The sequence below is a fragment of the Oncorhynchus tshawytscha genome, linkage group LG18, assembly GCF_018296145.1.
Source record: "Oncorhynchus tshawytscha isolate Ot180627B linkage group LG18, Otsh_v2.0, whole genome shotgun sequence".
NCBI lineage: Eukaryota > Metazoa > Chordata > Actinopteri > Salmoniformes > Salmonidae > Oncorhynchus > Oncorhynchus tshawytscha.
In genome coordinates, this window is record NC_056446.1 from 35,396,601 (window position 1) to 35,408,348 (window position 11,748).

Below are 11,748 nucleotides of genomic sequence, written 5' to 3' on the forward strand. Positions count from 1 at the left end.
TAATTGTGCTGCTGTCCTGGGGCTCTGTGGGGTGTGTTTAACCCGGACATGACTGAGACACATGACATGAAAGGCAAAACACAAGACAAAAATTGACATTACATTGCACTTTTCACTGGCTGTCCCTCAGGTTAGCTAGCTCTCTCTCTCTCTCTCTCTCTCTCTCAATTCAATTAAATTCAATTCAAGGGGCTTTATTGGCATGGTCAGTCTGCCAAAACTGCACATTTAGGCTTTTCACCCAATAAATGTTTGGTCAGATAGTCTGCCACCATGTACTGTCTGTTTAGAGCCAAATAGCATTGAAGTTTACTTGGATTTTTTTTGTGGTGTCTTTCCAATATTTTTATTTTTGTGATGATTTGGTTGAGCCAGATTTGAGGCTCTATGGGGTTGCTTTGGGTTGGTGAACTGAGCCTCAGAACCAGCTGGCTGGTTCTCTGGTTTCATCTCTTGACATTGTAGAGCTGTGTGATGGAATGTTTTGGGGTCACTTGATTTTAGATGGTTGGAAGTCATGCGTCCTCCGATACACAACCCAACCAAGCTGCACTGCTTCTTAACACAGCGCGCATCCAACCCGGAAGCCAGCCCCACCAATGTGTCGGAGGAAACACAGTGCACCTGGCAACCTTGTCCTTGTGCACTGCGCCCAGCCCGCCACAGGAGTCACTGGTGCGCGATGAGACAAGGACATCCCTACTGGCCAAACCCTCCCTAAACCGGACGACGCTAGGCCAATTGTGCGTCGCCCCATGGACCTCCCGTTCGCGGCCGGTTACGACAGAGCCTGGGCGCGAACCAAGAGTCTCTGGTGGCACAGCTGGCGCTGCAGTACAGCGCCCTTAACCACTGCGCCACCCGGGAGGACTTGGTTCTGTGTTTTTGATTAGATATATTTCTCAATTACTTTCTTGGATTTTTGCAATCATTATCAAACCATTTTTAATGTTCTGTTATTTCTGGTTTGCTCTTATGCTTCTTTAGATTAGCCAAGGAGGGTAATTTGTCAAATATAAAGTTTATATTCCAAACGGCCAAATTTACACCTTCGTTGCTGTAGGAGAATGTTATGGCTAAAAAGTTGTCCAGGAGAGATTGTATTTTTTGGCTACTAGTTGCTTTTTGGTAGATGTCTGTACTGTTTGCACTCCATCTATAGGCCTGTTTAGTAACATGTAATTATTTGGCCGTGATGCTTCATGGTTGGGTTCTGCTCTTCTCAGATACACAGTGATTTTACTGTGGTCTGAGAGAGGTGTTAGTGGCTGACTGTGAAGGCTCTGAGAGAGGTGTTAGTGGGCTGACTGTGAAGGCTCTGAGAGAGGTGTTAGTTGGCTGACTGTGAAGGCTCTGAGAGAGGTGTTAGTTGGCTGACTGTGAAGGCTCTGTGAGGTTTTACTGTGAAGGCTCTGAGAGAGGTGTTAGTGGGCTGACTGTGAAGGCTCTGAGGTGTTAGTTGGCTGACTGTGAAGGCTCTGAGAGGTGTTACTGACTGTGAAGGTTTTGGTTGGCTGACTGTGAAGGCTCTGAGAGACTCTGGGTTTTGGTCGGTGAGGAAGTAGTCTACAGTGCTGCTGCCAAGGAATGAGCTGTAGGTGTACCTATCAAAAGAGTCCCCTCTCAGCCTACCATTGACTATGTACAGACCCAGTGTTCCACAGAGCTGTAGGTGTACCTATCAAAAGAGTCCCCTCTCAGCCTACCATTGACTATGTACAGACCCAGTGTTCGACAGAGCTGTAGGTGTACCTACCAAAAGAGTCCCCTCTCAGCCTACCATTGCCCTGTCTGATTCCTTTTAATTTAGTGGTTGGTAGGATTATCTCCCTATAAACTAGTGGACAGCGAGTGGAAACATCACCTCTGCATCATGTTTCCTGTAGTACTACAATATCAACATCATCAATTTCTTTCAGGAAGTCTGGGTTTCTGCTCTTTAGCCCAAAAGCAGAGGACTTCAAACCTAGCAAATTCCAACATGCAACGTAAAAAGATTATAACTTTTTTCCCCCAGTACCTTCAAAATGAGACAAATACTCACAATCCAACAATAACTATTAAAATAGTTGTTTTCAATTAAAGGAAACTCTTATTATGCAAATGTGATTTGTTTATCATTTATGATCGCATTAGTGGCTGGGGGGGACCAGGGTGTTGGGGGGCTGGGGGGGACCAGGGTGTTGGTCCGGAGTGTTGTCTCGGTGACCTTGGAGGGGTGGAGATTGCTCCGCTGTTCCTGGGTGGAGAGGTCGGGCTGCGGTTTAAAGCAACGCCCTTGAGAGTCTTGGCAAGGACGGGGACTGTCTCCCTGTACAGGTGAACATGGTCATAGAGACAGTCTAGATGGTTGGCCAGGTGTACATTGGGTCGCAGGTCACAGTCCCGGGAGAGGCTGTCGTTTATCCTTTGGATTGTGGCAGGGTGGAAGTCATTCCTTTGTAGAAGGGTTGACACCACTGTCATGACGTTGCCCTCTTTGGGTACAGCGAGCACCATCCTCCTCTCTCTGTCTCCTACACTCAGGCTGCTGCGACCTCATGTAACGGCAGATTTCCTCCTCTTCGTCTGAAGAGGAGTAAGGATCGGACCAAGATGCGGCGTGGTGAGTGTTCATGACGATTTTAATAAGAAAAGCACTGAACACTGTGAAATAACCAAACCGAAACAGTACCGTGTGGCGACAAACACACACACGGAAACAAACACCCACAAACAAACAGTGAAACCCAGGCTACCTAAGTATGATTCTCAATCAGAGACAACTAATGACACCTGCCTCTGATTGAGAACCATACTAGGCCGAAACATACAAATCCCCAAATCATAGAAAAACAAACATAGACTGCCCACCCCAACTCACGCCCTGACCATACTAAATAAAGACAAAACAAAGGAAATAAATTGTCAGAACGTAACACCTCAGGTCATAAATTCCTGGAAGAGATTATCTCCTCATGGCCACAGTATAGAGAGAGAGAGGGAGTTTTCATCGAGAGAACAAAGGAATTTCTTCCACCTCACAGAACTTGAGGTCCGAACAACATTTATGTTTTGGAGAAGGTATAAAAGATCGGTGAAGAATCCAGCTACGAACTGGTCCGTTTGGTACAATTGTGTGAAACTCATGGGAGACAATACGGCCACATTACCAGGCAGTTAACCCACTGTTCCTAGGCCGTCATTGAAAATAAGAATTTGTTCTTAACTGACTTGCCTGGTTAAATAAAGGTCAAATAAATTTTAAAAATACCATAACGCTGTTTATACAATAGCCTAAGATATGAGGCTTACATCTAATTGTTGTATAAGATGAATGAGTGTGGATGATACTGTTTGTGAAATTGTGTAATGTGATTTTGGACTGTTTAATGAAGGATACTCCAATTCCCTTTGGAGAGAGCACAGTTTTTTCTGCTCTTCCGAATAAAACCCCCACCTGGGTTTTCTATCACCAGACCATGTTTGTCTCAATTAGGAGAGGACTAAGGTTGAGACCAGCTTATCTCACCACGAGGGGGCCAAGGTTTGAGACCAGACCAGTTTGCCTCCACACGTGGTTAAACTCTTAGACTATTGATACAGACAGAATAAGAACAAATATTTGATGCTAATTACTAGTCTGCAGCTACGAATTCGGTATCATTGAACGCGAAGACCGACAACCGCCGAAACATCCATTCTACAACAACATCGCTGAATGTTACTCTGAAGTATCCATTCTGACCACGACAGAGAGACGGACAATTCTACAAAAGAAACAAACTTTTCAACAGCGATCAAGACGACACACTGAGCGTAAATATATATATTGATTGAAATGATTCCCTAATGAGTGCGCGTTCATGTGCAAAGGATCACTTTCCATTGTTATAATTATCAACTTTGTGGTGTTATCGATCTACCCCCATTTCCCTTCTGTCTAACAAGCCGCCATGCCGGTTTAGCCCACTAGGGCACATTTCCCTATCATTTCTTGTAACCATATTTACTTTGTTTGTTTGTGTGCACTTCTGTGATTGTTTAGTTAGTTAATAAATAAATGATTGAGACAATTGATGTATGGATGACTCATAGTAAAGGCTGGGTTCGTGCAGATCAACAATTTACGGCGTTGGGAATGAGACTAATGTGAGGTAAAATAAATAATTCATTAATTAAGAAGACTAAATGATCAGATATTAAAATATCTGAAAAGTTGTTTTAGGAAAATTATAACTTTGTAATCTGAATATTTTCCTTGGTGCCCCGACTTCCTAGTTAATTACATTTGCCTGATTAGTTAATCATGAAATGCTAATTACAGAGAATCTTTGATAAAAACTAAAAGTCTTCAGTTAATGATAGTAAAGACATGACACCACGATTCTTGAGTTGGGGAAGATTGCGGAGGCCTTCTCAGTCACTCCCCGTAGTGAAGTCGTCACCCTCTCCTGCTGAGCACGCAGGTCGTTGCTTCCGGTGTGTATGATTATGTGGCTTGGCGACCCGAGATGGGCCTTATCAAGCAGCTCCATGGCACTCTGTGTTGTTGGGCACCACACCTTTCTCCTTTTGTGTCTAGGGAAAAGTCTGGCTGGTTGAGCTGGGCTCCTCTGCTGTGTGGGGACAGGGCTGGGGAGGTCTGGCTGGTTGAGCTGGGCTTCTCTGCTGTGTGAGGACAGGGCTGGGGAGGTCTGGCTGGTTGAGCTGGGCTTCTCTGCTGTGTGAGGACAGGGCTGGGGAGGTCTGGCTGGTTGAGCTGGGCTCCTCTCTGCTGTGTGAGGACAGGGCTGTGGGAGTCTGGCTGGTCTGGCTGGTTGAGCTGGGCTGGCTGGTTGAGCTGGGCTCTGCTGAGGGTGAGTGGGACAGGGCTGGGGAGCCTGTCTGGCTCTCTCCTGCAGCTGGGCTCCTCTGCTGTGTGAGGGCAGGTCATGCAGCCTGGTTTCTCTCCTGCAGCCTGCTCCTGCAGCCTGCCTGTTCTCTTTCTCTCCTGCAGCCTGTTCTCTTTTCTCTTTCTCTTTCTCCTGCAGCCTGTCCTTTGTTCTCTTTCTCTCCTGCAGCCTGTCCTCTGTTCTGCAGCCTTTCTCTCCTGCAGCCTGTCCTCTGTTCTGCAGCCTTTCTCTCCTGCAGCTCCCTCTTAATGTGGTCTTTCTCTTGCAGCCTTACTGTTCTGCCTGTCTTTTGGAACTCTCTCACCTCCTTTGTTGTCTTTTGGAACTCTCTCACCTCCTTTGATCAGCCAGCTCTCTCTTTAGTCCGTCTCTCTCTTGCTGAACCTCTTTCAGCTGTATTGCAAGTCTGCTGTCCTGCTCTGTCCTTGGTTAGGAGCTCCTCTAAGGTGTGGCTGTCTGGTTGCTGTTAAGACCTCTTTCAGCTCCTCTAAGGTCTGCTGTCCTGCTCTGTTAAGACCTTGGTTAGGAGCTCCTCTAAGGTGTGGTTGTCTGGTTGCTGTTAAGACCTTGGTTAGGAGCTCCTCTAAGGTGTGGTTGTCTGGTTGCTGTTAAGACCTTGGTTAGGAGCTCCTCTAAGGTGTGGTTGTCTGGTTGCTGTTTGCTCACGCTCTCCCTGAGCAGGACCACCTCCCCCTCCAGTTTGGTGAACTCATCCCCCATGGCAGCCATGGTGGTGAGGATGGTCTGAGCCTGTTCTGCACTGAGGGGGTCGCTCTCCTCCTGGGGCATGTCCTCCACTATGGTGGGAATAGAGGTGCTGGATGTGCCTTTTTGGGTGGGCATAGTGAGGGTGGTGCTGGTGGAGTTTGTCTTGTGGGAGGGCATGTCACTGGTGGTGTCCTCTCTCTCTCTGCTCTCTCCTTAATGGTCTGAAAGTCTGTTTCAAACAGCTTAATGTTACCTTGCACCATGACAGTCCCAGTCTTGTAGAGGTTGATTGTTATCATAGTGCTGTCAGTGTCATCTCTCTCTTTGACTTTCAGCATCCACCCATTACAGATTCCCTCTTTCTTTATGGATGGGTAGTGAGAGCAGACTGCTGAACGCCATGCATTTGGCTGGTCCGTGAGGAAGATGAGATTACCCACATCACCGTTTTGGTAGAGGTCTGCAAAAAGGGTTTCTGGCCTCCCCTTTAGTAGTGTCTGTTTAAAAGCTTTCCTCGTTGTGTCATTTTTGGGCTCTGGAGGGTAGAGAATGGATTCAGCATTGAGGGGGAGTGGGGACATGGTGCTTTTGTGGGCTCTGCTACAATTGCTGCTCTGTCCTGCTGACATGTTGCCATGGCAACCAGTTTGTTTGTCTGCTGCGGTTGCTAGCTCGCGCTAATTTAGTTAAAAAAAACAGCAAAAAGAGTGACAAATCTTCACACAAAAAAATCAGAAGATATGTTTAAAGTTAGTCCGTGCTCCTTTTTGGTTTACTCACTCAGTTTAGTCGTTTGATGTAGTTGTATTAGCTCCCCTTGCTAGGTCTGTTCTAGCTCGTTTCTTCTGGCTAGCTTGTTAGTCTGGTGGCTAGGTCTTTGTTGTGTAGCTAGCTAGAGTAAAAACTTCTTTACTTGGGGCGCAAAGTTACCTTTTTTCTATTCTGAATTAATAGAGTTGTTCTTCATCACTTCTTGTCTGAAATAATTTTTCGATTAGAGTGTTTCTCATTCTAAAAACAAACAAAAAATAATATATCAGGAGCTCTCTCTCGGGCATTAGCCACCTACTGTGATAAAGTGAGATTACTCACACCAAACTGTCATCTTCAGCACGTTGTCTTCTTTGTTCTCTATATGTGGGGCGTGTTGGGTGTTCAATTATTGGAGAGTTGAGACCAAATCACGGACGCTGGACAGAGTGGATTTCAGTTGTAACAAAAGGCAGTTTTAATGAGTCAAAAGATATCTTGTTTCTGCACGGTTTAACCCAGTAGGGAGTTAGGTGAAAAAGGGACCTATACAAAGGACAATCCATAGAATAAAGTAGGTAGAGTCTTGTCATCGCCTTCTGAATGGTCCAGAAGGGTTCGGACCTGTAGCCAGAGCAGGAGCCCCATTGGTGGGAGTCTTCTGTTCTGAGCACCAGTAGAGGGGGGTGAGGTGTGTGTGTGTGTGTGTTTATGCAATGGTATTTGTGTGTCAGTGGATCGTGATGCAGGACAACAGAGAGGGGGCAGTTTTATGGCTGGGTGTATGTGTTTGTGCGATGGAATGTCTATGTTTCCTGGGGTCGTGAGACAACAGAGCTGAGGGGGGTAGTTTTAGGGGGGTAGTTTTATTGCTGGGTGTGTGAGCTGGTTCCTGTTTTAGCAGGGGTACGTAAGATGACTTGAGTCAGGCGGTTTAGTTTGGCGCTGTATAATATATGAGCTATGTGTATGAATATATATATATATATGACAGGCGGCAGGTAGCCTAGTGGTTAGAGCGTTGGGCCAGTAACCTAAAAGTTTGCTAGATCAAATCCCCGAGCTGACAAGGTAAAAATCTGTCATTCAACCCCTGAACAAGGCAGCTAACCCACTGTTCTTAACTGACTTGCCTAGCTAAATAAAGGTTGAATAAATAAATAGCAACCTAACTGTACACTGTATGTGTACGTGATACACAGTTGAAGTTTATCCAAAGTTGAAGAGGTGGTACTTCACAATGTTCTTTGAATTATGTGAAGATTACTTTGTTTTGATTCAAAGCAGTGCCATTTGACGACTTGGTCCTGTGTTGTTTGGAGATACCTGGCACTTAAATTGTTCATCAATCAGAACAGATTTATTTTCAGAATATGGTTTCACTCAAACTCACAAACAAGAGCACCAGACAGGTAATTTCAGATGTATTCATATTTTTGACTCATTCGTTTCAGCACTCTACAATTTCTTTGTCAACAGTATAGTCATTTTATGATACATTGGTGGTTTCAAAATGAATTATATTTCGAAGTAGCAAACAATGTTCTAGTGACAAGTAGCAGATGTATTCTATTATTCTCAATAATATTCTGGTTGCCATTTCAAATCATTACATGACCATTTGGTAAAAAAATATCACAAAGCACATTCATGTGATGACTCACTGGCCTACTGTGGGCTAAACTGTAACCTATTCACACTTCCATAGTCCCATTATACTGCTTCTCAACTGTGGCGCGCTGTTATTTCTGAGGCTTTGGTTTTATCTGCTTTTCTGTGAAACTAATGAGCCATCCAACACTAACGCTCACTGTGACGTAACAGCCAGGGAATCTGGAGGAGTCTCAGCACTAACGCTCACTGTGACGTAACAGCCAGGGAATCTGGAGGAGTCTCAGCACTAACGCTCACTGTGACGTAACAGCCAGGGAATCTGGAGGAGTCTCAGCACTAATGCTCACTGTGACGTAACAGCCAGGGAATCTGCAGGAGTCTCAGCACTAACGCTCACTGTGACGTAACAGCCAGGGAATCTGGAGGAGTCTCAGCACTAACGCTCACTGTGACGTAACAGCCAGGGAATCTGGAGGAGTCTCAGCACTAATGCTCACTGTGATGTAACAGCCAGGGAATCTGGAGGAGTCTCAGCACTAACGCTCACTGTGACGTAACAGCCAGGGAATCTGGAGGAGTCTCAGCACTAACGCTCACTGTGACGTAACAGCCAGGGAACCTGGAGGAGTCTCAGCACTAACGCTCACTGTGACGTAACAGCCAGGGAATCTGGAGGAGTCTCAGCACTAACGCTCACTGTGACGTAACAGCCAGGGAATCTGGAGGAGTCTCAGCACTAATGCTCACTGTGACGTAACAGCCAGGGAATCTGGAGGAGTCTCAGCACTAATGCTCACTGTGACGTAACAGCCAGGGAATCTGGAGGAGTCTCAGCACTAACGCTCACTGTGACGTAACAGCCAGGGAATCTGGAGGAGTCTCAGCACTAATGCTCACTGTGACGTAACAGCCAGGGAATCTAGAGGAGTCTCAGCACTAACGCTCACTGTGACGTAACAGCCAGGGAATCTGGAGGAGTCTCAGCACTAATGCTCACTGTGACGTAACAGCCAGGGAATCTGGAGGAGTCTCAGCACTAACGCTCACTGTGACGTAACAGCCAGTGAATCTGGAGGAGTCTCAGCACTAACGCTCACTGTGACGTAACAGCCAGGGAATCTGGAGGAGTCTCAGCACTAATGCTCACTGTGACGTAACAGTCAGGGAATCTGGAGGAGTCTCAGCACTAACGCTCACTGTGACAACAGCCAGGGAATCTGGAGGAGTCTCGTTTCATTTTCACAGTATTATTATATACATGCCTGACCAGGCCTGAATACATGTGGACAAAAAAAAGTGATTCTTCATTGTTAGTCTGTATGCTGTTACATTATGGTGTGTCACTACAAGATCACAGTCCTCACAATAAACTCTAAAATGGAGTCTCTAAAGCAGTGTTTCACACCTCCTCGACTACGCCCAAACAGAACACATTTTTGTAGCCCCAGAAAAACTCACCTGATTCAATTCTTCTTCTTCTCCGGGATTGGCGGATCGCATCCAACTTAAAGGTGCATACACCACCACCTAATGTACTAAAGTGTGAGATTAGTCACGGCCTACCTACATTACATTATCGTCCTTATTCCTGTTCATAAAAATCAAAAAATTGAAAAGAAATTGAGAAATAAACGTTTCACCACAAACTAACCATACACATATATACCCCTATTTCACCACAAACTAACCCTACACCTATATACCCCTATTTCACCACAAACTAACCCTACACATATATACCCCTATTTCACCACAAACTAACCCTACACATATATACCCCTATTTCACCACAAACTAACCCTACACATATATACCCCTATTTCACCACAAACTAACCCTACACATATATACCCCTATTTCACCACAAACTAACCCTCACATATATACCCCTATTTCACACAAAAACCCTACAATATATACCCCTATTTCACCACAAACTAACCCTACACCTATATACCCCTATTTCACCACAAACTAACCCTACACATATATACCCCTATTTCCCACAAAAACCCTACACCTATATACCCCTATTTCCACAAACTAACCCTACACATATATACCCCTATTTCACCACAAACTAACCCTACACATATATACCCCTATTTCACCTAATGTACTAAACCCTACACATTATCACCCCTATTTCACCACAAATAACCCTACACCTATATACCCCTATTTCACCACAAATAACCCTACACATATAACCCCTATTTCAAAAACTAACCCTACACATATATACCCCTATTTCACCACAAACTAACCCTACACATATATACCCCTATTTCACCACAAACTAACCCTACACCTATATACCCCTATTTCACCACAAACTAACCCTACACATATATACCCCTATTTCACCACAAACTAACCCTACACCTATATACCCCTATTTCACCACAAACTAACCCTACACCTATATACCCCTATTTCACCACAAACTAACCCTACACATATATACCCCTATTTCACCACAAACTAACCCTACACATATATACCCCTATTTCACCACAAACTAACCCTACACCTATATACCCCTATTTCACCACAAACTAACCCTACACCATATATACCCCTATTTCACCACAAACTAACCCTACACATATATACCCCTATTTCACCACAAACTAACCCTACACCTATATACCCCTATTTCACCACAAACTAACCCTACACCTATATACCCCTATTTCACCACAAACTAACCCTACACCTATATACCCCTATTTCACCACAAACTAACCCTACACCTATATACCCCTATTTCACCACAAACTAACCCTACACCATATATACCCCTATTTCACCACAAACTAACCCTACACCTATATACCCCTATTTCACCACAAACTAACCCTACACCTATATACCCCTATTTCACCACAAACTAACCCTACACCTATATACCCCTATTTCACCACAAACTAACCCTACACCTATATACCCCTATTTCACCACAAACTAACCCTACACATATATACCCCTATTTCACCACAAACTAACCCTACACCTATATACCCCTATTTCACCACAAACTAACCCTACACATATATACCCCTATTTCACCACAAACTAACCCTACACCTATATACCCCTATTTCACCACAAACTAACCCTACACCTATATACCCCTATTTCATGAATATAAATCACCACCCCCTGAACTCTTCTGCAGTAAAATCTCATACACCCAGATACTTCTCAGCAGTTGCCACATACACTCATTAAAAATCCATTACCCCATTCCACTACTTTGACCCTATCTGCTCGTTCACCATGCCAACATCCTGGGAGGACGGGACACTGCCATCTCATACACCCAGGTATTTCTCTGCAGCTGCCACCACAACATCTATTTTCTGTTATTTACGTTCCATCTCTGTACTTTATCCACCAAAACTACACAATCGTCTGTCCCATGCCCTCCTGCACACCTCCGGCATCTTGGAATCTCCCTCCTACACACTGCTGCAACAGGACCATAAATGTTGCACCTGAAACAGCGCAGTGGATTCTGGACAAGTGCTCTAAAAATATAACTGATACACCCTAACATGACTTTGGTAGAGACTCAAAAGGACAATGACTCCTCTGTTTCACCACATTCCCCATCAGGTCCGCATTACACAGCGGGCATCACAGACACCAGGACTTTTCAACTTTAATTGCTCCACCTCCACACTTAACACTACCCTAGAAATCACTCCTTATAATGGTGCCCTGTTCCTAAGAGCAAGAAACAGATCTTAACCCAAGTTACGTGACAGGGAGCGTCTTCTCCCTCTGGTCAGAAGAA